Source organism: Arachis ipaensis, chromosome B1 (assembly GCF_059453495.1).
Source record: "Arachis ipaensis isolate K30076 ecotype BB chromosome B1, ASM5945349v1, whole genome shotgun sequence".
In the NCBI taxonomy this organism is placed as follows: domain Eukaryota; kingdom Viridiplantae; phylum Streptophyta; class Magnoliopsida; order Fabales; family Fabaceae; genus Arachis; species Arachis ipaensis.
The window spans coordinates 95,039,014-95,065,446 of NC_142436.1; the positions used below are offsets into that span (position 1 = coordinate 95,039,014).

Consider the following 26,433-nt stretch of genomic DNA (forward strand, 5'->3'; position numbering starts at 1 on the left):
CCTTGGTTTAAATGTTCATAAGAAGAGATGATGCTCGATCACTGATTATACCACACAGTTTCATGAACCACAATTTGGTAGGATTACATGTCACAATATCCATCCAAACCCCAATCCAATTCACTGTGAGAAAGCTTCTCTAGCATGAATCCTCCATTCCTTTCCCAAGGTTCCGAAGGAATCCAATTATGGGTAGTTTCTTTCCCAAGACAACTACCCAATGGAATTAGATCGAGAAGCTTTCTAACAAAATTCAAGAGAAAAGATTGAAGAAGAAGATAAAACTATTATTGATTCATTGAATTACAATAGAGCTCCCTAACCCAATGAAAGGGGTTTAGTGAGTCATCGCTTTGAATTCAATTACAAAACTAAAAGAAAATGATCCAAAGTTCTCCGTGTAAAAAGTTCCAACTAACTTAAATTCTATCCTATTTATACACTTTCTAAATTGAGCTTCTGTTGTGTTTCTTGGGCTTTGAGGCCTTTCCCTGATTTCCTTTTGCTTTGGGTTTATGGTCCATAATCCTGATGAGGCTGTGATCCAATTCTGTAACATTCATTGAGCAAACTTAGTGATAAACAAGTAATGACACAAGACTCAACAAATTGAAGCTCCAGACTCATCAATTCTTCAGGCCCAATCCCATAAACCATGATATTCAATTGGGTTTCATACCATAATACGTTTAAGTTAATGTTTGTGCTCAAATGCTAACTTAAACTTCAATATATTTGGCCCAGAAACTCCTTTCAAAAAGTGGCGTTTAAGTTGAAATTTAAGTTTCAGTTTAAGGTTAAACTGAAACTTAAACGTGGAAATGGAAGAAAGCAACCCAGGAGTGTGAAATGTCGAACACGTTTAAGCTTCAGTTTAAGGTTAAACTGAAGCTTAAACGTGGAAATGAAGAAAGCAACCCTGGAGGAGCACTTGGGTCGAACACGTTTAAGCTTCAGTTTAAGGTTAAACTGAAGCTTAAACGTGGAAATGAGAAAGCAACCCTGGAGGAAAGAAATAGTCGAACACGTTTAAGCTCCAGTTTAAGGTTAAACTGGAGCTTAAACGTGGAAATGCTCCTGGTGCCTTTCTTACTTCTGGCGTTTAACCTCCAGTTTAAGGTTAAACTGGAGGTTAAACGTGGAAATGCTTCCTGGTGAGAAATTGTGTCGAACACGTTTAAGCTCCAGTTTAAGGTTAAACTGGAGCTTAAACGTGGAAATGCTCCCTTGGTGAAATTCTCATTCTGGCGTTTAACTTCCAGTTTAAGGTTAAACTGGAGGTTAAACGCCAGTTCCAGCATTTCTTAGCCTTCATGATTCTGGCATTTAAGCTCCAGTTTAGGCTTAAACTGGAACTTAAACGCCATTTCCAGCATTATATGGCTTGGTAGTTTAAGTTCCAGTTTAAGCTTAAACTGGAACTTAAACTCCACATGTGATATTCAAGCTTCCTTTATTGATTTTGTTGCTTCCTTGCCTAGCCTCTTCTTCCCTGAAATCATCCAAACAATTGCATCAAAGTCTTGCAAAATTTCATGAGAAATCTTCCATTCATAGCATTCAAGTAATATAACTAAAAACTCATGGAATTTGCATCAAAATCATACTGTTTGGATGGTTCATTGCTTTGTTATTTATTTAACCATTCTTGGTTACTTTAAGCTCAAGAAAATGCATAAAACAACTAAAACTAACAGAAAAATGCTAGTGAAACTAGCCTAAGATGCCTTGGCATCATAACACCAAACTTAATACTTGCTTGTCCCTAAGCAAGTCCTGAGTTATTTGAGAAGAAAGTATGAAACAGAAAGCAATTACATTGGCTATATTAGCAAGCATTTGAAGTTCATCAAAAGGGTTTTATGCAGAAAGTTGCAGCATCACTTTTTCATTCTTATCAGGTAAGATTATCACTTTTTCATTGCATCCATCAAACACTGCTATGGCCTCTTGTTATTCTTATGTCCTTGGCACTTTTCTCTTCTTTGTTTTTTTCTTTTCTGTTTCTTAGAGCTCCCTTGCTCCTTGTTTGCTTAGTGTCATGTGTTGCACAAGCCTTTGGCATTTTCTTTTTCTTATCAGTGCACTACACATATCCACTCCAGGCATTTTAGTTCACATTTCTTCTTGAGACATTGGTGCCCAGCACCTCTTTGTGTGACTAAATGTTTTGTATTTAGGTTGCTCTTGATAATGGACTTTTGGTTGATAATCTCGGGTTAGTTAACCCAAGTTACCAAGTGTTGAAACACTCCTCAGAACCTATTCATCCAAGCATATCCTTAATACATAAACACCACAGGCATTTGTCTCAGAAGTTCAAACCATTGGTGCCTAGCTTATTTTCTCAATTTTTTTGCTTTTTGGTTGCCCTTTTTCAGTGGCTTTTTCTTCTTCTTTTTCTTTCTTTTTCATGGCCAAAGACATTTATTCATCAAGATCCATAGACAGTTTTCAATTTCTACACAAAAAATGATAATTCTACACTCTATTTCCAGTGATCTGCCTAAACAATCAAGCATGCATACCACCACTTAATTCTACTTGATTTGTCACTAATTGAGCCAAGTTACTTTTGTTCAAACTTTTCTTTTATTTTTGGAAACAGAACAAGCATGGCAAGCATTTGTTTAAGAAGGTGAAGTTATATCCAAACATCTAGGCATTCACTTTATTCAAAGCAATAAACAGACAAACATACTAGAAACTTCACATTCCAGAAAGATTCAACAATTACAGTTTAAACCAGAACCAGCATGCTTTTGTTTGCCCTTTTTAAAGAATTGTCAAGGAACAACACCACCTTGTGAAATTCCTTGTTTTCTCTTTGTTGCCAGGAAACAATTTAATTTCTCCTTCTTCTCCTAGTTGTTGCTTCATGTTTTTTTTTTTTTTAAGATCCTTGTTTCCTTTCCTGCAAAGAGTGATGAAGTTGCTTGCTTCTCAAGCACTTGAGTGGTTAGCTCAACTATGTATGGGCAAGTGTCTGAGTCTTAAGTTGGTGTGTGAACACCAAACTTAGTCTCCTACTTACTCCTCTGCTCTTTGAGTCCTTGAATTCTCCTTGGAATGAAGTTGCTGCTAAGGATTTTAAGCATTCCTGTGATTGCTTAGAATGGTTGTTCCTTTCATATAATTCAAAGGTTGTTGTGTTCAGTTGATCTGTGTGGTGGAACACCAAACTTAGAGTCACACATTCCCCTTTGAATTATTGATCCACGAATTCATTGTTTGGTGTGAAACACCAAACTTAATTCTTTGCAATGCACAGAAACTACTTCACCTTTTTATTGAAACAAATAAAAGAAACAGCAAGGGAGTATTACCTCAGGTTGGGTTGCCTCCCAACAAGCGCTTCTTTAACGTCATTAGCTTGACGGTTGCCCCTTGTTAGGGTGGATTGTAGTGCTTGATGTCCTCTCCTCTCACTATGAAAACGTCCCCATTTGATTCCTTCATGATTTCCAAATGTTCCATAGAAAGAACTTTCCTGATTGTGAACACTTGAGGGAGCTAGGAAGGAATGGTTTTGAGGCCAGGTGGGATTGGCAGATAATGACTTGATATCACTTTATCTCCCGGAGAGAAACCTTCAGTGGGAATTTTCTTGTTTCTCCACCCTCTTGGCAATTTCTTTACAATTCTTCCCTTTCTCTTGAGGATTTCTTCATTGACCCTTATGCCAGGAGGATCCTTCTGATCTGTTTCTATTGATTCTTGTGGCTTTAACTCTTGCAATTCTTGTTTGCCTTCCAAGGACTGTTTCAGAGTTTCAGCTGCTGGATTGCTTTCCTCCAAACACAGATGGCTACTATCATCCTTAGGCTTTTCAGGTTCTGGTTCAGGCTCAGATGCAGGTTTGAAAACATTGAAAATGAGCTGTTCATCATGTATTCTCAAAATTAGCTCTCCTTGTTCTACATCTATGAGCGCTCTAGCAGTGGCTAGAAATGGCCTTCCCAGAATGATAGGGTGTAGGTAGCTTTCCTCCATGTCCATAATGACAAAGTCTGCGGGGAAGAAATAATTTCCCACTTTCACCAGCACATTCTCAACTACCCCTTCAGCTTGCTTCTGAGTTTTGTCAGCCAGTTGTATGATTACATCAGTGGATCTCACCTCATTCAGTTGTAGCCTCTTCATAAGAGTCAGAGGCATCACATTTATGCTAGCTCCTAGATCACAGAATCCTTTGTCAATTTTTGTTTCCCCTATGATGCAGGGGATATGAAAACTTCCTGGGTCTGTTTTCTTAGAGACTATGTCCTTCTTGATGAGGGCACTGCATTCTTTATTCATTATTACAGTTTGTCCTCCCTTCAAAACTCTTTTCTTGCTCAGCAATTCCTTTAAATACTTGATATGTGTAGGCATCTGCTGGAGAATCTCAAGGAAGGGAATATTGATATGGAGAGACTTAAATGTCTCTAAAAACCTTGAATAGGTTTTCCCTTTTTCACCTCCTCCTAACCTCTGAGGAAATGGTGCTTTTGGTTGGTATGTTTCCAGCATGCCTTTTTGCAGTTCCTTGGCTTGCTCAGTTTCACTTTCCTGCTTAGCTTCTTCCACACCTTCCTTCAAGATTTCTGGCTCCTGTTCTGAGGGTCTGATTCCTTCTTCTTCTGAGACTTCCTTCAATATGGTGATGGCCTTGCATTCTTCCCATCTCACTCCCTTTTGTTCCCCTTTAGGATTCTTTTCTGTGTCACTAGGGAACACTGCAGTTGACTTGGGGGCCTGTTGAGATAGCTCTCCTACTTGAGACTCCATCCTCTTGAGTTTTTCACCATGGTTCCTTAAGGTAGATCTCACATCATCCCTAAAGCTTTTCAACTCACTTATGTCCTGACCCATGTTTGCCAGCATTCCTTCTATCCTGTTTAATTGATCTTGAATTTGTTGGTTCGGATTAGGTTGGGTAGGTTGATTATTTTGGCCATGATATGATGGTTGGGAGTAAGTGTTTTGTGTGGCTTGGTATGATCTTTGGTTGGAGTTTTGGTATGTGGACTTGTTATGTTGGTTTTGCTGGTTTCCCCACCCAAAGTTTGGGTGGTTTTTCCAGCCTGGGTTGTAAGTGTTGGAATGTGGATCATATGGTTGCCTTTGTTGATTTCCTACATAATTGGCCTCTTCCCAATCACCTCTTTCAGTGCTTACTTCCTCTTGATCTTGTGTGTGTATTGCAGCCACTTGCTTTGTTTCTAATTTCCTGGTGAGCTCTGCTAGTTGCTTGGCAAACACCTTGTTTTGGGCTAAAATTGTATCAACATGGTTCAGCTCCATGACTCCCTTAGTGTTGTGTCTCTCTGAAGCATAGTAGTACTCATTCTCAGCCACTGTCTCAATCACTTCAATGGCTTCTTCCACAGTCTTTTTCCTGTTCAATGAACCTCCTGATGAATGGTCTACAGCCTTCCTTGATTCATAAGAAAGTCCATCATAGAAAATATGCAATTGCACCCAGTCATGGAACATGTCTGGTGGGCATTTCCTTGTCAAATCCCTGAATCTCTCCCATGCCTCGTAGAGAGTTTCACCATCTTGTTGTCTAAAAGTCTGAACCTCAGATCGAAGCCTATTGACCTTTTGTGGGGGGTAGAAACGTGCCAGAAACTTGCTTTCCACCTCATCCCAGGTTGTTAGGCTCCCCTTTGGGAATGATTCCAGCCACTTAGCTGCCTTGTCCCTAAGTGAAAATGGGAACAAGAGCAGTTTATAGGTATCTTCCTGGACTCCATTGGACTTCACAGTGTCACAAATTCTCAGGAATTTTGTGAGATGTTGGTTTGGATCTTCATTAGCACTCCCACCAAATGAACAATGATCCTCCACAAGTGATATTAGCTGTGGTTTGAGTTCAAAATTGTTGGCCTGAATGGGTGGTTTCTGAATGCTGCTACCACAATTCCTAGAGGTTGGGTTTATGTATGAACCAAGAACCCTCCTCTCAGGAATGGCATTGTTTCCATCAGCCCTCTCATGGTTGTGAACTTCTCTATCCATGTTGAGATCTAAAGCTTCCTCAAAATTGTCCTCAGATTCTCCTTCAGATTCCTCTTCTCTCAGTACTCTCTTCCCTCTTGCTTCCCTTCTAAGTCTATGAAGGGTCCTCTCTGGTTCGGTATATGGAGGAGTTGATGTCTCTCATCTCCTACCTGTCGTACAAGAACACAGCCCAGGCACCAAACAAGTGAAATACTCTTGGTTAATGGAAGAGTATGGTTAGAGCAGTTGAGGGATTAATTCAAATAGTTAGTGAGTCAGTGAGTTAGTTGCTTGAATTTAAAGGCATAAAGAAAGAGAACAAGTAACAGAGTGCAGAAGTTAAAATTCAACAAGTAACTTGAACTAAATTATCAAAACAAAAAAATATGCTCAATCTAGTTAACTTCCAATTTGAGAATTGTCAATCGAAAACCAATCCCTGGCAACGGCGCCATAAACTTGATGTGCATAAACTTGATATGCTAAGATTTAGGAAATTGCACGATCGGCAAAATTCCTTCCGGCAAGTGCACCGGTTATCGTCAAGTAAAAACTCACAATAGAGTGAGGTCGAATCCCACAAGGATTGGTTGAGTGAGCAATTCGGATTAGAAGTATGTTCTAGTTGAGCGGAATCAAGATTTAGATGAGAATTGCGGAATGTAAAATTGCATGAATTAAAGAGCGAGAAGCTAAATTGCTGAAATTAAAAGGGATGGGGGTGATTGCATGAATTTAATTGCAGAATGTAAAGAGAAAGTGGTAAATCAGGAATGGGGAGTTCATTGGGTGTTAGGAGATATTGAGATCTCCGAATCAAAACAACTTTTATCCCTTCCTCAACCAATGCATTCATTGAATTTTGCTTGGCAATCTTATATGATTGGATCCCAATCCCTTGGCTCACCAATTCTCTCTAAAAACAAACAAATTCCCAATCCCTTGGTTTAAATGTTCATAAGAAGAGATGATGCTCGATCACTGATTATACCACACAGTTTCATGAACCACAATTTGGTAGGATTACATGTCACAATATCCATCCAAACCCCAATCCAATTCACTGTGAGAAAGCTTCTCTAGCATGAATCCTCCATTCCTTTCCCAAGGTTCCGAAGGATTCCAATTATGGGTAGTTTCTTTCCCAAGACAACTACCCAATGGAATTAGATCGAGAAGCTTTCTAACAAAATTCAAGAGAAAAGATTGAAGAAGAAGATAAAACTATTATTGATTCATTGAATTACAATAGAGCTCCCTAACCCAATGAAAGGGGTTTAGTGAGTCATCGCTCTGAATTCAATTACAAAACTAAAAGAAAATGATCCAAAGTTCTCCGTGTAAAAAGTTCCAACTAACTTAAATTCTATCCTATTTATACACTTTCTAAATTGAGCTTCTGTTGTGTTTCTTGGGCTTTGAGGCCTTTCCCTGATTTCCTTTTGCTTTGGGTTTATGGTCCATAATCCTGATGAGGCTGTGATCCAATTCTGTAACATTCATTGAGCAAACTTAGTGATAAACAAGTAATGACACAAGACTCAACAAATTGAAGCTCCAGACTCATCAATTCTTCAGGCCCAATCCCATAAACCATGATATTCAATTGGGTTTCATACCATAATACATTTAAGTTAATGTTTGTGCTCAAATGCTAACTTAAACTTCAATATATTTGGCCCAGAAACTCCTTTCAAAAAGTGGCGTTTAAGTTGAAATTTAAGTTTCAGTTTAAGATTAAACTGAAACTTAAACGTGGAAATGGAAGAAAGCAACCCAGGAGTGTGAAATGTCGAACACGTTTAAGCTTCAGTTTAAGGTTAAACTGAAGCTTAAACGTGGAAATGAAGAAAGCAACCCTGGAGGAGCACTTGGGTCGAACACGTTTAAGCTTCAGTTTAAGGTTAAACTGAAGCTTAAACGTGGAAATGAGAAAGCAACCCTGGAGGAAAGAAATAGTCGAACACGTTTAAGCTCCAGTTTAAGGTTAAACTGGAGCTTAAACGTGGAAATGCTCCTGGTGCCTTTCTTACTTCTGGCGTTTAACCTCCAGTTTAAGGTTAAACTGGAGGTTAAACGTGGAAATGCTTCCTGGTGAGAAATTGTGTCGAACACGTTTAAGCTCCAGTTTAAGGTTAAACTGGAGCTTAAACGTGGAAATGCTCCCTTGGTGAAATTCTCATTCTGGCGTTTAACTTCCAGTTTAAGGTTAAACTGGAGGTTAAACGCCAGTTCCAGCATTTCTTAGCTTTCATGATTCTGGCGTTTAAGCTCCAGTTTAGGCTTAAACTGGAACTTAAACGCCATTTCCAGCATTATATGGCTTGGTAGTTTAAGTTCCAGTTTAAGCTTAAACTGGAACTTAAACTCCACATGTGATATTCAAGCTTCCTTTATTGATTTTGTTGCTTCCTTGCCTAGCCTCTTCTTCCCTGAAATCATCCAAACAATTGCATCAAAGTCTTGCAAAATTTCATGAGAAATCTTCCATTCATAGCATTCAAGTAATATAACTAAAAACTCATGGAATTTTCATCAAAATCATACTGTTTGGATGGTTCATTGCTTTGTTATTTATTTAACCATTCTTGGTTACTTTAAGCTCAAGAAAATGCATAAAACAACTAAAACTAACAGAAAAATGCTAGTGAAACTAGCCTAAGATGCCTTGGCATCAATGACTTGCATCATCTACCCTTATTTCTTGCATAAAGAAGACCATTAAGGAGCATAAATCTCATTTGATCAGTACAATTCATGCATTATTTGATGAATATTATGGTACACCACTTTGAGATGAGTTGTGCTGAATTTCAGGTGAGAAAAGCATCAAAAATTGGGTAGAAGAGAAACAAGAAGCTGGGCGTGTGAAACTGGCGTGACACTTGAAGCAAACGCCACAAAAACGCACTGGCGTGGCACGCCAGGAGCTGGGCGTGGCACGCCAGTACTAAAGACCAGAGAAGAAATTCAAAGCATGCATATGGGCGTGGCACGCCAGAGACTGGGCGTGGCATGCTGATACAAAATTCCAGAGAGCTACAATAGAGGACACAAAAGGGGCGTGGCACGCTAAGCTGGGCGTGGCACACCTGACTCATCAACCACTATGGGCGTGCCACTTGAGCAAAGGGGCATGGCACGCCAACTCTCCATCCCAAGAAGAACCTTCACTATGGCGTGCTACTTGGTGTCGAAGGCGTGGCACGCCAACTCCAAGAAGTCACTTAGGCGTGCCACTTAAGAACTCAGGCGTGGCACGCCAAGCTTGAAGAGTTCACAAACCCATGGGCGTGCCACTTGAGCAGCATGGCGTGGCACGTTGGTATAACAATCCAGAGAAGGAGCTGAAGGTAATTGAAGACTGGGCGTGCCACTTGAGCAACTAGGCGTGGCACGCCAATGCAGAAAGGACCAAAAGCAAGGACTGGGCGTGCCACTTAGTATCGAAGGCGTGGCACGCCAACCTTGGCATTTCACTATGGCGTGCCACTTGAAGACTGAGGCGTGGCACGCCAACCATTAGAACCAAGACAAGATCATGGGCGTGGCACGCCAGCCTTTAGGCGTGGCACGCTGGTTTAAGTTTCCAGAGAGGATGAAGGAGGCCAATTACATGGGGCGTGCCACTTGGTATCGAAGGCGTATCACGCCATTCACTATTCTTCATTTAGGCGTGCCACTTGATTAGCCAGGTGTGGCACGCCAGTGTCATTCAGAACAGAAGCATTGGGGCGTGCCACTTGAGCTCGTGGCGTGGCACGCCAAACAGAGCAATCACTCACTCACATGAGGGGCGTGGCACACCAGACCCTAGGCGTGCCATGCTAGTTCAACTTTCCAGAGAAGCCTAGCCAAGCATAAAGCAAGGGCGTGGCACGCCAGACCTTGGGCGTGGCACGCCAGTACAAGTTTCCAGAGGCAAAGAAAAGTGAGAAAGGCAAGGGGCGTGCCACTTGAGCTCGAAGGCGTGGCACGCCAACACAAGAAATCCACTACGGCGTGCCACTTGAGTTCGAAGGCGTGGCACACCAAGGTTGAGAGAGGGATGAGCATGCCACTTGAAGGAGTAGGCGTGTGGTGCATTCTTTTTAACCACAGATTAACCGGCAAGTGCACCGGGTCGTACCAAGTAATACCTTACGTGAGTAAGGGTCGATCCCACGAGAATTGATGGATTAAGCAACAATAGTATTTGATAGGATTAGTTAGACAAACAGAAAATAGCGTTTGGAAGTTCAAAAGCATTAAAAAGTAAATTTAAAGTTGAAGACAGACAGGTGAATAGATGAGGAATAAAATATGAAGAAACAGTTAAGGTTTCAGAGTTTTCTTTTTTCCGGATTGACTTTTCCTATTATTTTATTTTAATCATGTAAGATCTAATTTATGGCAACTATATGCGACTAGACCCTAATTCTTTAGACCTTTATAGTCTCCTCTAAAATTCATCAACAGCCAATTCCTTGGTCAATTAATTCCAATTAGGGGGTGAAGTTCAATTCTAGTTATATGCCACAGAAATCATAATTACCTAAACATGAAAGGATTATATGTCATGTATCCTATTGAATCCAGATAAATTAGAAATTTAGGAGAATATTGTTTCAAGCTTTTGTTCAAGTAAAGAGCTTTTCCAAGTTATACAAAAACGCATTTAGAAAGAGGGTCATACTTCCGTTCCACCCAAATTCATAAATAAAGAAGGAAAACAATTCTTAAATATAAATCCATACATAAATTAAAATAGAAAAAATAATAAAATCAATCCATACAAATAGATAGAGCTCCTAACCTTAACAATGGAGGTTTAGTTGCTCATGGTAAAAAGAAAATAAGGATTCAGGTAAAATGTACTCCGTTTCAATCTGATGGATCTGAATCCCCTTTTATAACTAATCCTAATAATTTAAAAATCAAATTTCTAGAATTAAAATTAAAATAATATCTTTTCCTATTTAAAAATCAAATTTAAATTTAAATTCGAATTAATTAACAAGTCTTCAACTGATAGGTGGGGACCACTTGATTTGTGCATTCTGTAGCTTCTAATCTGTGTTTTTTGGGTTGGAAACTGGGTCAAAACAGCCCAGAAATCACCCCCAACGTCTTTCTGCATTTTTTGCACGTTGCGCATGTCACGCATACGCGTCGGTCACACGCACGCGTCAATGGTCTTTTTCCGCAAGTCACGCATATGCGTCGGTCACGCGGACGCGTCGCTCCTCGCTGCCATCTCGTTTGATTCTTGTGCTACAGAAACTCCACAAATCCAGCCGAATGCTACCTAAAATAAACAGTATTGCACAAAACTCAAAATAGCATCCATAGTGGCTAAAATATAATTAATTCTTAATTAAACTCAACAAATTTCATGCAAATTTACTAGGAAAAAATAGGAAAGATGCTCACGCATCACAACACCAAACTTGAATTGTTGCTTGTCCTCAAGCAACCAAAACAAATATAAGCTTAGGATGTGAATTTGCATGCGAATGAGAGTTCGATTAAGCTCGTGTCTCTTCTTATAGTGGGGTTTACAACTGCAATCCTGAATAGTTTTGGCATCTCACTTTATCCTTTGAAGTTCAAAATGATTGGCATCCATAGGAACTCAGAATTCAGATAGTGTTACTGATTCTGTTAGTTCAGTATGTTGATTCTTGAAGACAGCTACTTTATGAGTCTTGGCTGTGACCCTAAGCATTTTGTTTTCCAGTATTACCACCGGATACATAAATCCCACAGACACATAACTGGGTGAACCTTTTAAGATTGTGACTCAGCTTTGCTAGAGTCCCCAATTAGAGGTGCCCAGAGTTCTTAAGCACACTCTTTTTACTTTGGATCACGACTTTAACCGCTCAGTCTCAAGCTTTTCACTTGACACCTTCACGCCACAAGCACATGGTTAGGGACAGCTTGATTTAGCCGCTTAGGCCAGGATTTTATTCCTTTGGGCCCTCCTATCCATTAATGCTCAAAGCCTTGGATCCTTTTTACCCTTTTCCTTTAAGTTTGAAGGGTTATTGGCCTTTTCTGCTTGCTTTTCTCTCCTTTTTGTTTCTATAAATTTTTTTTTTGCAAGCTTCGTGTTTTTCACTGCTTTTTCTTGCTTTAAGAATCAATTTTATGATTTTTCAGGTTATCAATAACATTTCTCTTTTTTCATCATTCTTTCAAGAGCTAACAATTTTAACATTCATAAACTTCACTATCAAAAATATGCACTGTTCAAGCATTCATTCAAAATCACAGAAAATACCACCACATCTAAGTAAGTGAGACTACTTAAAAATTAAACTCAAATTCTCATGCACTACATCTGTTCTTCTTTCTTTTTGATTTCAAGCTTAGTGGGCAATACATGAGACATCTTTCAAAATTAAAGCACTTAACAAAAAAATTAAACTATAACCTATGAATCTACTAATAAAGGATCATGCAGCAAACAAAGCAAAATAGCAGAAAATCAGAACATACATAATAAAAGCGGGAGGGAATAAAAATGAAAGGAACTCAACCACCTCAGCTATCTGAGCGGTCATTTTATTCTTCAGGTTGTGCTCCTCAGTGAAGATGATTCGCTTCCCTTTTGGTGCCATCGGAGTAGACAGAAAATCCTTAAGCGAAGCGTTAAACAACGAATAATTGTTAATAACTATCAATCCCCGGTAACGGCACCAAAAACTTGGTGCATTATTTTTAACCACAGATTAACCGGCAAGTGCACCGGGTCGTACCAAGTAATACCTTACATGAGTAAGGGTCGATCCCACGAGGATTGATGGATTAAGCAACAATAGTATTTGATAGGATTAGTTAGACAAACAGAAAATAGCGTTCAGAAGTTCAAAAGCATTAAAAAGTAAATTTAAAGTTGAAGAGAGACAGGTGAATAGGTGAGGAAGAAAATATTAAGAAACAGTTAAGGTTTTAGAGTTATCTATTTTCCGGATTGACTTTTCTTATTATTTTATTTTAATCATGTATGATCTAATTTATGGCAACTATATGTGACTAGACCCTAATTCCTTAGACCTTTCTAGTCTCCTCTAAAATTCATCAACAGCCAATTCCTTGGTCAATTAATTCCAATTAGGGGGTGAAGTTCAATTCTAGTTATAAGCCACAGAAATCCTAATTACCCAAACATAAAAGGATTATACGTCACGTATCCTATTAAATCCAGATAAATTAGAAATTTAGGAGAACATGTTTTTAAGCTGTTGTTCAAGTAAAGAGCTTTTCCAAGTTATACAAGAACGCATTTAGAGAGGGAGTCATACTTCCGTTCCACCCAAATTTATAAAATAAAGAACGAAAACAATTCATAAATATAAATCCATACATACATTAAAATAGAAAAAATAATAAAATCAATCCATACAAATAGACAGAGCTCCTAACTTTAACAATGGAGGTTTAGTTGCTCATGGTAAAGAGAAAATAAGGATTCAGGAAAAATGTACTCCGTTTCAATCTGATGGATCTGAATCCCCTTTTATAACTAATCCTAATAATTTAAAAATCAAATTTCTAGAATTAAAATTAAAATAATATCTTTTTCTATTTAAAAATCAAATTTGAATTTAAATTCAAATTAATTAACAAGTCTTCAGCTGATGGTGAGGACCACTTGATTTGTCCATTCTGCAGTTTCTAATCTGTGTTTTCTGGGCTGGAAATTGGGTCAAAACAGCCCAAAAATTGCCCCCAGCGTCTTTCTGTATTTTTTGCACGTTGCGCATGTCACGCGTATGCGTCGGTCATGCGCACGCGTCAATGGTATTTTTCCGCGAGTCACGCGTACGCGTCGGTCACTTGGACGCGTCGCTTCTCGCTGCCATCTCGTTTGATTCTTGTGCTGCTGAAACTCCATCAAATCCAACCGAATGCTACCTAAAATAAACAGTATTGCACAAAACTCAAAATAGCATCCATAGTGGCTAAAATATAATTAATTCTTAATTAAACTCAACAAATTACATGCAAATTTACTAGGAAAAAATAGGAAAGATGCTCCCGCATCAGCGTGGCACGCCAAGCTGGAAATGAAGGGCAAGTGACACGCTAGATAAGCACCAGCGACATGCTAGCTAAGAAGTCATGCTTATTGAGTGTTTTCTTTTCCCTCCAAAATGTAATTTTCCTTTTTCACTTTTGAAATTCTTTTATTTTACTAGGAGTAGTATAAATACCACCAAGGAGTACTAAAGGAGGTGGTTAAGCAGTCAGTTTTAGATCCACTTTTACACTTCACTTTTGAGTACCTTTTGAGATATGAGTAGCTAACTTCCCTCTCGTTGAGAGAGGCAGCTCTGTTGTACTTGATGGATGAATGATAGTGAAATCCTTCTTCTCTTCATCTTCTCTTTGATTTGCTAGAAGGAATTTTGTTCTTCATTCTAGCATTCAATTATCTTGGAAAAGGGATTGAATGCAATTAGGTTTCATGGGAACCTTGGGAAAGGAAACATGAAACCACGCTTCAAATCCCTTCTCACACTAGAGTAGAATCTGGGTTTTGGTGTTTGGATATGTGACATATAATCCTCCCTCTACTTGTACCTATGATGGTATGTGGTATAATCAGGGACCAAGCATATCTTTCTTCATGAGCAATTAGACCAAGGAATCGGCTATTGATCAAGATCTGAGAGATTGAGTCACCAAGGGATTGAAGAGGATATAAGCTAGATTTGATCCAAAGAGACAACATCTCCCAATCTCAATGAATTTCCCCATTCTTATCTATCCATTTCTTATTAGCTTAATTTTACATTCAGCAATTCCCCATTCCCATTTACATTCAAGTCACTTATGATTCTGTCCTTTACTTTCTGCCATTTATATTTCTGTACTTTATTGCTTTTCTTTATATTTTAGTCATTTACATTTATGTCATTTACGATTCTGCACTCTACAATCCTATTGATCCGCTTGACTAATTCATCAATTGATTAAAACTGCTCGAATTTGCCAATCTCTGTGGATACGATGCCACTCCACTGTGGGTTATTACGACGATAATTTTGGTGCGTTGCCAAAAGGACTAATTCACCAATTTTGAATGGGGTGTGAATTCGACTCATCAAGTTTTATGGCGCCGTTGCCGGGGATTGGCTTAAATTTGACAGTGATTAAATCAATTGGAGAGCTAGATTAAGCAATTTAAATTCCTTGTTATTTTATCTTTTCAGCATTTTTTTATTTTTATTTGAGTTCTATCTCTTTCTTCTTTGATTATTTTTATCATTCGTATTTTTACTCTTCTAACTGTTTGATTAATTACACCATTCACACTAACATTCACTATAACAAGAGTAACTTCCTTATTCAATTTATTTCTTCTCTTGTTTTGCATTGCTGGTTGTATGACAGGTAGAAGAAGCGGTGCTTCAACTTCCTTTGATTCTGAACCTGAGAGGACCTTCCTTAGATTAAGGAGGGAAGCAAGAAGGAAAGGAGTCATTAGTGCTGAGGAAGAGGAAGAGTATTTTGAAACAAACATGGAGGAGAACATGGAGAACCACCATGAAGAAGAAGGTCACAATGCTAGAGGAGGCCCAGATGGGCAAGAGAGGAGAGTCTTAGGCTCCAACATCAACTCAAATCCAGGAAATTATGGCAGCAGCATCATAAAGCCAACAATTCATGCTAACAATTTTGAGCTGAAACCTCAGCTCATCACACTCGTTCAGAACAATTGCTCATAAGGAGGAAGTGCCCAAGAAGACCCTAATCAACATCTCAGCACATTCTTGAGGATATGTGATACTGTAAAGTCCAACGGAGTACACCCCGACATCTACAAACTACTCTTGTTCCCTTTCTCACTCAGAGATAAGGCAGCAAAGTGGTTGGAATCATTCTCCAAGGAAAGCCTAACTACATGGGAGGAGGTTGTGAACAGATTCTTTGCAAGATTTTACCCCCCACAAAGAATCATTAGGCTGAGGGCTGAGGTACAAACTTTCAGACAACAAGATGGAAAAACACTCTATGAGGCCTGGGAGAGATTCAAAGATCTGACAAGAAGATGCCCACCAGAAATGTTCAATGAATGGGTACAGCTACACATCTTTTATGAGGGACTATCCTATGAAGCAAAGAAGGCTGTGGATCATTCTTCAGGAGGCTCACTCAACAAGAAGAAAACCATTGAAGAGGCCATAGATGTCATTGAAATTGTAGCTAAAAATGAGTATTTCTATGCTTCAGAAAGGACTCAGAAAAAGGGAGTGCTAGAGCTCAACACTGTAGACGCTTTGTTAGCTCAGAACAAAGCAATTGCAGCTCAAATAGCAGCTCTAACAAAAAGGATGGAGGCTAACCAAGCCTCAGTTATTCAGGACCAAACTCCCCAACAAGAAGGGAATGCATGAAGAGAGGAACTTTTGCGTGGTCTAAAATTCAGAATAAATTCCTGTTGCAAGTATAGCTTCTAAACCAACAAAAGTCCTTTCTTACAAATGTTTTGGTTGTCACAAGTAACAAACCCCTTTTTAAATTGATAACCAAAGTATTTAAACCTCGGGTTGTCTTCTCAAGGAACTGCAGGGAGGTATGTTCTTATTATTGGTTATAAGTTTTGTAAATTGGGGTTTTGAAAGTAAGGAACAAGTAATTTAAATGACAAGTAAAATAAATAAATAAATGTAAAATAAACTCTTGGCAAGGTATGAGAACTTGGAAGTCCTATCCTAGTTATCCTTATTAATGGTGATTAGAATTGAGTTTTAATCCCACTTAGTTAACCTTTACTAAAGCAAAGGAAGGTCAAGTGACTAATTAGTTTGATCCTGAGGTCCTAGTCAATTCCTAAGAGAGGACTGGAGTTTATTGAAGCTCAATTCAATTAGCAAAAACAACAATTATCAATCACGTTGAGTTTGATAACTCAAGAGTTGCCAATTAATTAACCAAAACCAAGAGGAAAAAAATGCAAATTATTAATGTAAATAAAGGAAAGCAATCATAATTCTGAAATACCTCAAATTATATTAAATAGAAAATCAAATCTAAGCATGAATGGTTCATAAGCCAATTTGGCAACAGAAGTAATTAAAGAAAAGCATTAAAATATCTGAAAGTAAAAGGGAAATATAAAGTAAAGGAATGTTGAACCTGACAAGGAGTTGGAATACTAAATTGAAATAATAAGAAATCCTAATCCTAAAACCTAAGAGAGAGGAGAGAACCTCTCTCTCTAAAAACTACATCTAAACTATGAAAAGTGAATAATTGGAGATCTCCCTTTGAATGGATGCATTCCCCCACTTTATAACCTCTAATCTGTGCCTTCTAGACTTGGATCTAGGCCAAAAAGGGTTTCAGAAATTGTTGGGAGCGTTTTCTATAATTTCTGGTGCGTGGCGTCTGTCACGCGTCCGTGTGGGTCACGCGGTCACGTCATCTAGAGTTTTCCTTGTCACGCGTTCGCTTCGGGTCATGCGTCCGTGTCATCTGTGTTCTGCTCATGGCGCGCGTCCGCGTCAGTCACGCGTTCGCGTCACTGTCTTTTCGCATTGGTCACGCGGCCGCATCGTTCATGAGTTCGCGTCGCTGCCAATTTCTTCGAAAACTCCATTTTGTGCTTTCCTTCCATTTTTGTATGTTTCCTTTCCATCCTTTAAGTCATTCCTGCCTTAGAAGATCTGAAACTTCTCAACACACAAATCACGACATCGAATGGTAATAAAGGGTATTTAAAATAAATAATTGTAAAGCATAGGAAACATGTATTTCACATATATCACATAATAAGGAAGGGAAAGTAAAACCATGCAATTTACATGAATAAGTGAGTGAAGGATTGAATAAATCACCTAAATTGAGCACAATACATATCATAAAATATGTATTGTGCTCAATTTAAAGCACTTTTACAATTGAGATGGGTAAAAATATTTTTCAAACTTGCAAGACAATTAACAATTTAAGTAGAGATATATGGTGATGAGCTATTGAACCCTCACTGGATTTTGTGTTTACTCTCTAGTCACTCAGTGTTTATTGGGTTAATCACTCTATTCTTCTTTTTATCCTTACTTTCTATAACTTTGTTCTTCATCTAACCAATCAACAATTATAGAATACAGTCATACAAAACCCATGAGGTCTTTTTCAAGGTTCTAATGGGGCTAAGTTAAGGGTAAGGGTATATGTATAAGGCTAAGTGTGCTAATAAGTGAATCCTTGATTAGTCTAAGATCTCACCTAACATACATATTTTGTAATTCAAAGTCTCTTAACCTATTTTCCCAAATTTTCTCACTTTGTACTGCAAACTCATGCATTAACTTAAATTTTACCCCATGTGCATTGATTCTTTTTATTTTGCAGTTGGGAAATTTTTGTATCCCCTTAATTAAATACCGAAAATAATATATATATATATATTTTAATGCACATGGTAATTCAATTATTTTGATTTCACATGAGCATGCTTCCCAAATTTTTAATTTGAAACATCTTTATTCTTTTTTACTTTTCCACCTTTGTTTCTATCATCCATGTTCTCATAAAGTTCCCCACACTTAAACAACACACAATTTCTATCTTAAGCTAACCAAGGATTCAACTTGGGATTTTTTATTTTGTTTTTCTGCTTAAGGCTAGTAATGTGGTTCATAAAACAAGAGGGGATTAAAAAGCTCAAGGGGGCTAGCAAGGGTGATGTAAAAGGTAGGCTAATTTGGGATAAGTGAGGAAATATTTCAAGTAATAGCCTCAATCATTTCTTAGTATGTGTCTATATTCTATAATTGGACATATAGATTAAAATAAAGCAAAGAACATCAGAATAAAAAGAAGGGCGAAACACACAGGAAGAAATATTATGGTTTGAATGCAACCATACAATTAAGCTTAAAACTCACAGGCTGTGTGTTCTCTAGCTCAAAAATCGTATATCAGTTATACATGTCATGCAAGTAGAAATTAAGAGTTCCCATTATTCTCAATGTAAAATTTCTTGGGTGGCTTTAAAGTTTTAGTGTTTCTCCTTGATGATATGTTGTTAACTAACTAGCATGTTATGTTCTATGTACAAGGTGTGTGGATTGTTTTTGATTATGTTAAAGTCTCTAGTTTACTTCCTTTTTATTTTCAATTTAAATCAAACCATCATATGCTAAAAGGGTAAACTATACTAATTAATCCACATATTCTAAGTTTAGAATTGCAAACTAAACTAAATGGCTAAAATATGAACTAAAGTGCAAAATGCGGAAATAAAGTAAAAATACAGCAAAAGAACAATGTATAAATACTGAAAGATAAAAATAAAAATAAAGATAAAAATTCAGAAAAATAACCAAAATCAAATAAAAGAATCGGTAGTGGTTCACTAAAAAATGCGCCAGAGATGGCGACCTCCCCACACTTAAAATAAAGCATCGTCCTCAATGCTCACTCAAGTCGGGTGTGAAGGAGTGTCATCACTGGAAGGATGGGCTGCTGGAGTCTCAGTGGTGGCCTGAGGATCTGCAGACTGGATGAGGGTAGAAGGATCTGTTTGCTGTAGTGGAGGCTCTGACTGGATAGGAATCTCTACATCTGCGGCCTGAATCTGCTGTGGATCCTCCTGCTGTGGCGCAGCCTGCTCCGGTCCTATTTGTGCAGCCTGGGTGGGTGTCTCCTCCTCGTGATCGTCCTTCTCCACCTCAGATGTATCAGAAGGGGTGTCAGGCTCGGAGGGGATGTCGCCGCCGGAACGGATCATCAACTTAACCTGCTCATAGTGTCGCTTGTTGCGACGCTCCATACGGTCCAAGCAGGCGAAGAGTTGATGCACCAAATGGTAAATAGGCTCAGGAGCAGCTGGAGGTGCAGTGGGTGGGGCAGGTGCAGCAGCGGAAGAAGAGGGGGCAGCTGAAGGGGTGGCTGTCTCAGCAGAAGCAGTAAGGAATGGAGGTCTGTAGCCTAAAGCCAGAAAGTTCCTACTGTGAGGGATGATCTTCTTGCAGTCCGCAGCAGGTGGCTTCTCATCAGCATCCTCCCAAGGCACGTCAGCTCGATGGCCTAGCTGGGTGACCAGATAAGGGAAGGGGAGGGTGCCTCTGACATGGACCCTGGCCATATAGTGCCGGATGAATCGTGGTAGGTACAGGTCCTTACCCTCCATCACACACTATAGGAGGGTGATCATAGGAGCAGGCAGCTCCGTCTCATGAGTGCTCGGCATGATAAAGTTACTCAGGATCTGGTGCCAGAGCCGAGCCTCATCATTCAAGTATATCCGCTTGATTCCTTTAGGCATGGTAGTGTTCTTACCCATGACCCATGGGACAGTAGGGTCAAGGGCTATCCTTTCCTTGACAGCATCCCAGTCAAATCTCAGAAAGCGCATGTCCTCTTCAGCCTTTTGGTAACCGTCAGGCTAATCTGACTTAGGCTGAAGGCGCAGAATATCCTCAATGGCCCCTTCAGTGACCAGTATCTGTTTCCCTCTGAGGTACACTGCTTCCAGGGAAGTCTTGAAATAATTGCAGTAAAACTCTCTTACCCAGGAAGCATTGACCTTAGTCAAATTTCTCTCCAAGAAGGACCATCCTCTTTGTTTGATCTGATCGGAGGTGTACTGCTGTAGTTCTTCTAGAATTTTCAAAGTCCTCTCTAGGTACAGATTTCTGGAGATAGCAAACACTGGATACTTCAGCTCACAGTATCAGTTTTCAAACTTAATTGGATCATTGGCAGGGAGGAGCTGGTCAGCCTTCTCCGGTGGGGTAAAGTGATTTTCCCGCTAGGAGTCATCATGCATAAGCTCCAGGAGAGACATAGAGGATTCACCTCTTTTCCGTTTGCCAGTTGTTGCCTTTCCTTTTCCCTTTCTTTGAGGGTCAGACATCCTGAAAAATAGAATTCTAGGATATAATAGCAGCAGGAAAACAAGTAGGCAAATAACAAGATAAGCACAAAGTGGCAAAGGAGCAGTAGAATTATGAAATGAGTTGAAGAAATGTATATTTTGGATTGCTTCGGAGGTAAAAATCTGAGATGAGAAATCACAATCCAAAATAATTTGTGAGTGGAATACTTTTTATTTAGGAGCAACAATAATCATGCCATGAGTTAAAAATTGAAAGAGTTAGTCAAAAAGCAGAGGGGAAAGTTAGAAAGTTAAAAGTGGTAAAACTTGAAAAAGAGGTTAGAAAGCGAAAATCAGTGAGTTAGTAAAAAGAAAATCAGAGTAAATAGCATGATGATTGTTTCTAAGTAACAAGAATTTCATAATTTTCATATTCAAGCAAGGAAATCAGGTTGTTAATGATTCTATAGATATAAAAAATAGCAAAAATTGAAATCTAATCATCAATAATGCGATTTATTAACCGAGAAAACAAAAGGAATAAGAATGCTGGCCCGTGCATTCTTGAATTGGGTTGGGAAGAGCTAAGGAATGCAAAACTGAAAAAGCCAAAACTAATACATGAATGAGAATCAAAATGATTTACAGACAATTGGGCAACATTTCGGCTAAAAATGGATGTTCCCGGGTGATAAACAGCAAGCAGAAGAGTTCATAAAAATTAAAACAAATCTGTAAATAGACATAAATAATATGAACATGAAAGAGCAGTCGCAATAGCAGCATGAACAGTAAGAACATCACATGAACAGTACTAATATCACAGCAACAGCAGAATTACAAAAATTGGAAAACAAGTAGCAAGAACAGCGCAATGAATTAGGCCTAAATTCACTAACCACATCCTAGCTACCTAACCACCTAGGATCCACTACAACATACATCTGTAACTATCCTAAATTTAAACATAAATTGAAAAATATGCAAACAATTTTGAAAGAAAGAAAGGTGGCGTTCGGCGGAACTTGGTAGGCATATGAACGAAGCTAGGAGACTGGGAGATGGCGGGGGTGTGGTTGCAGTGGTGCTGGGAGAGGGCACGGTGGCGTAGGGTGGCGCGGCGGCGAACCTTGGTGGCGGCAGGGATGGTTTTGTGGTGTTGGGTTAGGGCTGGGGTACATGGAGGGGAGGTTAATGGGGAAGGAAGGGAGGCGGGTGGGCGTTGGTGGTAGGAGGAGCGGCGGTGAGGGCGCGGTGGGGGACGGCTGGCCGCCGAGGGGGCAGTGGTGGTGGAGGGAAGAAGAGAAGATAAAGAGAAGAAAGAGAGGGAAGGAAGAAGGGGGGATGGCGTCGCGGTCGTGGCTGGGTGGTCTAGGGTGGAGTGGCGGGTGGAGGTGGTTGGCTGGGAGTGGTGGTGGTTGGAGGGTGGGTTGCAGAGGAGAAAGGAAGAAGAAAGGGAATGGGGGCGCGACGGGTAGGGTTTTGCGTCACTGGGAGTTAGTAAATTTGAATCCACGCGAACGCGTGGGGCATGCGATCGCGTGGCTAGGGTGGACGGGGGGGTTGACGCGATCACGTTAGTGACGCGATCGCATAGAATGGGTAAAAAGATGCATGACACGGTCGCGTGAGGCATGCAACCGCGTCGTTGGAAATTGTGCTAAACGCACAATTCCAGCGTCGTTTCAGCGTAACTTTCTGTCTCCTTTGGGGTGTTTGTGCAATCCACGCGACGCGAACGCGTCGCTCACGCTTTCGCGTGGGATAGGTTTTGTGCAAGTGACGCATTCGCATCAAGGACGTGAACGCGTGGGCCATTTTTGTGCTAAACGCACAACAGCCGCACGATTCCAGCCCAGATTTCTGGGCGTTGGATTTTTACGCCGATTTCCAGATCACGCGGCCGCGTGAATGACGCGGACGCGTGGGGCATGTTTTTCGCAACTGACGCGAACGCTTTAGCGATGCGATCGCGTCGCATGCCTTCCTCTTTTTTTGTTCTTTTTTTATGCAATTATGCAGTATGCAATGCTAATGCAAATGCTATGAATAATATCCAGGTTCAATAAAAATAAGATAACATAAAATCAAATAGTACGAAATAAAAATTGAAAAAGAACGACCATACCATGGTGGGTTGTCTCCCACCTAGCAATTTTAGTTAAAGTCCTTAAGTTGGACATTGGATGAGCTTCTTGTTATGGCGGCTTATGCTTAAATTCATCCAGAAGTCTCCACCAATGTTTGGAATGGCAACATCCTACGGGGTCCCAAACTAGGCTTGTAAAGCTTCTGAGCAGCTTCAAACAGATTAGCCGTGCTGTGACCGAGCATTTGGACCATTTTCACAAGAGGATAGGATGCAGCCATTGACAAGGGTGATGCCTCCAGACGATTAGCCATGCAGTGACAGGGCATCGGACCATTTTCCAGAGAGGATCAAAAGTAGCCATTGACAATGGTGATGTCCTTACATAAAGCCAACCATGGGAAGGAGTAAGATTGATTGGATGAAGATAGCAGGAAAGCAGAGGTTCAGAGGAACGAATGCATCTCTATACGCTTATCTGAAATTCTAACCAATGAATTACATAAGTATTTCTATCCTTATTTTCTATCTATTTATTATTTATGTTCGAAAACTCCATAACCATTTTATATCCGCCTGACTGAGATTTACAAGGTGACCATAGCTTGCTTCATGCCAACAATCTCCGTGGGATCGACCCTTACTCACGTAAGGTTTATTACTTGGATGACCCAGTGCACTTGCTCGTTAGTTGTATCGAAGTTGTGAATGAAAAACAATTTATTAAGACGTGCGTACATAGTTTTTGGCGCCGTTGCCTGAGATCACAATTTCGTGCACCAAGTTTTTGGCGCCGTTGCCAGGGATTGTTCGAGTTTGGACAACTGACGGTTCATCTTGTTGCTCAGATTAGGTAATTTTCTTTATGTTTTGTTTTCAAAAATTTTTCAAAAATCTTTCAAAAAAAAATTTTTTCCCTTATTTTCGAAAAAAATAATGTTTTAAAAAAAATATATTTTTCTTCAGAATTTTTAAGAATGAATTCCAATGTTTCATAATGATTTGTTGAATCCTGGCTGGCTGTAAAGCCATGTCTAAATTCTTTTGGACTGGGGCTTCAACTAATCACCTCAATGGATGTAATTTACATGCTAAAGCTTGACTGGCTGTTAAGCCATGTCTAACCCTCAGATTGGAGCTTTAGACTAAGAGTACAAGATTCCTGGAATTCATATTAAAAATTTTAGAATCCTTATTTTTTCTTTTTCATATAAATTTCAAAAAAAACCAAAAAAATTTAGAAAATCATAAAAATAAAAAATATTTCATGTTTCTTGTTTGAGTCTTGAGTCAAGTTGAAAGTTTGGTGTCAATTGCATATTCATCTTGCATTTTTTCGAAAAATCATGCATTCATAGTGTTCTTCATGATCTTCAAGTTGTTCTTGGTAAGTCTTCTTGTTTGATCTTGATGTTTTCTTGTTTTATGTCTTTTCTTGTTTTTCATATGCATTCTTGCATCCATAGAGTCTAAACATGAAAGATTTCTAAGTTTGGTGTCTTGCATGTTTTCTTTGCATTAAGAATTTTTCAAAAATAAGTTCTTGATGTTCATCTTGACATTCAAAGTGTTCTTCGTGTTCATCTTGACATTCATAGTGTTCTTGCATTCATCACATACTTTGATCCAAAATTTTCATGCATTGCATCATTTTTCATGTTTTTCTCTCTCATCATAAAAAATTCAAAAATCAAAAAAATATCTTTCCCTTTTTCTCTCTTAAAATTTCGAAAATTAGATTTGACTTTTTAAAAAAATTTTAAAATCTAGTTGTTTTTATGAGTCAAATCAAATTTTCAATTTAAAAATCTTATCTTTTTCAAAATCTTTTTCAAAAATAAAATCTTTTTCATTTTTCTTATTTATTTTCGAAAATTTTAAAAATATTTTTCAAAAGTCTTTTTCTTATCTTTATCTCCTAATTTTCGAAAATAACATCATCAATTAATGTTTTGATTCAAAAATTTCAAGTTTGTTACTTACTTGTTAAGAAAGATTCAAACTTTGAGTTCTAGAATCATATCTTGTGATTTCTTGTTGAATCAAGTCATTAATTGTGATTTCTTTTTCAAAACTAATTTCAATCATATCTTCTCAAAAATATCTCTTTATCTTATCTTTTTCAAAATTTGATTTTAAAATATCCTTTCTAACTTCTTATCCTCTTATCTCTTCAAAATTGATTTTCAAAATTTGTTTCAACTAACTAACTAACTTTTTGTTTGTTTCTTATCTTTTTCAAAACTACCTAACTAACTCCCTCTCTCTCTAATTTTCGAAAATATCTTCCCTCTTTTTCAAAATTTCTTTTTAATTAACTAATTATTTTAACTTTTGATTTTAAAATTTCAAAAAAAATTACTAACCTTTTTCAAAAAAACTATTTTCGAAAACCACTAACTCTTTTTCAAAAATTATTTTCGAAAATTCACGTCCCCCTCTCATCTTCTTCTATTTGTTTATTTATTTACTAATATCTCTTCCTCACTCACCAAAAATCTGAACCCCCTCTCTCTCTCTGAGTTCAGATTTTTTCTTCTTCTTTTCTTCTATTCACACAGGGACCTCTATACTGTGGTAAAAAGGATCCCTATTATTATTATTATTTTTCTGTCCCACTTTTTCATATGAGCAGGAGCAAAGACAAGAATATTCTTGTTGAAGCAGATCCAGAACCTGAAAGGACTCTGAAAAGGAAACTAAGAGAAGCTAAAATACAACAGTCCAGAGACAACCTTTCAGAAATTTTTGAACAAGAAGAGGAGATGGCAGCCGAAAATAATAATAATGCAAGGAGAATGCTTGGTGACTTTACTGCACCTAATTCCAATTTACATGGAAGAAGCATCTCCATTCCTGCCATTGGAGCAAACAATTTTGAGCTGAAACCTCAATTAGTTTCTCTGATGCAGCAGAACTGCAAGTTTCATGGACTTCCATCTGAAGATCCTTTTCAGTTCTTAACTGAATTCTTGCAGATATGTGATACTGTTAAGACTAATGGAGTAGATCCTGAAGTCTACAGGCTCATGCTTTTCCCTTTTGCTGTGAGAGACAGAGCTAGAATATGGTTGGACTCTCAACCTAAGGATAGCCTGAACTATTGGGATAAGCTGGTCAAGGCTTTCTTAGCCAAGTTCTTTCCTCCTCAAAAGCTGAGTAAGCTTAGAGTGGATGTTCAGACCTTCAGACAGAAAGAAGGTGAATCCCTCTATGAAGCTTGGGAGAGATACAAAGAACTGACCAAAAAGTGTCCTTCTGACATGCTTTCAGAATGGACCATCCTGGATATATTCTATGATGGTCTGTCTGAATTAGCTAAGATGTCATTGGATACTTCTGCAGATGGATCCATTCACCTAAAGAAAATGCCTGCAGAATCTCAAGAACTCATTGACATGGTTGCTAATAACCAGTTCATGTACACTTCTGAGAGAAATCCTGTGAGTAATGGGACGCCTCAGAAGAAGGGAGTTCTTGAAATTGATACTCTGAATGCTATATTGGCTCAGAATAAAATATTGACTCAGCAAGTCAA

General features: G+C 38.8%; 2 non-coding genes across 2 annotated transcripts; one reads left to right on the forward strand and one right to left on the reverse strand.

Moving 5' to 3' along the window:
* The first annotated feature begins 5,476 nt into the window (after nucleotides 1–5,476).
* Nucleotides 5,477–5,580, forward strand: LOC148577532 (small nucleolar RNA R71). Its single transcript, XR_015904551.1, has one exon. It is a non-coding gene; the product is annotated as a small nucleolar RNA R71 (small nucleolar RNA).
* Nucleotides 5,581–26,056: 20,476 nt separating this feature from the next.
* LOC148577533 (small nucleolar RNA R71) lies at nucleotides 26,057–26,164 on the reverse strand. The gene has a single exon (XR_015904683.1). It is a non-coding gene; the product is annotated as a small nucleolar RNA R71 (small nucleolar RNA).
* Between the last annotated feature and the right edge of the window lie 269 nt (nucleotides 26,165–26,433).